Source organism: Merops nubicus, unplaced genomic scaffold (assembly GCF_000691845.1).
Source record: "Merops nubicus isolate BGI_N331 unplaced genomic scaffold, ASM69184v1 scaffold11517, whole genome shotgun sequence".
Taxonomy (NCBI): Eukaryota; Metazoa; Chordata; class Aves; order Coraciiformes; family Meropidae; genus Merops; species Merops nubicus.
Genome location: NW_008620999.1, coordinates 3469 through 4166, shown reverse-complemented (window position 1 = coordinate 4166; position 698 = coordinate 3469).

Here is a 698-nt window from a genome sequence, read left to right as displayed (position 1 = left end):
GGGCTGAGCTCTGGGGGTGGTGGGGCCCCAACCTCCTTCTGCCACCCCCCACGGGTCTCCCCAGGTCTCATGCCGTTAATTAGAGTTTCACTTGAAGACTTTTCAGCTCTGCTGCACCAGCTGCAATTCCCAGTCCTGGTGGCAGCAAAGTCCCACGTCCATGAGGCTTGTGTGCAAACCTGTGCCCTGATCCAACCCTTCCCCCTGCTTCATTCCAGCAGAAAATCATATAAAAACTGGGAAACAAAACTGGAGTGCTGAGCCTGAAGTTCTCTCCATGAGCCTGAGCGAGCTCAGCAGCACAGGCAAGAGTTGGGCTGAGAGGGACCTTGGGAAGTTCTACCAGGGCAACAGGACAGGGGAGGGAGAAACCTGCTGGGAAGCAGCTCCGTGGAGAAGGATCTGAGAATGCTGAGGGACAAGTTGCCCCTGAGGCAGCAATGGGTCTTCATGGCCAAGAAGGCCAATGGTCTCCTGGGGCCAGCAGGAGGTTCTTCTCCAGCTCCACTCTGGCCTAAGGAGGCCACATATGGAGTACTGGGGCCAGATCTGGGCTCCCCAGTTCAAGGGAGAACAGGAGCTACTGGAGAGAGTCCAGAGGAGGCTCTGGGGATGCTGAGGGGCTGGAGCATCTCTGTGCCAGGACAGGCTGAGAGCCCTGGGGCTGCTGAGCTGGAGCAGAGAAGCCTCAGAGGGGA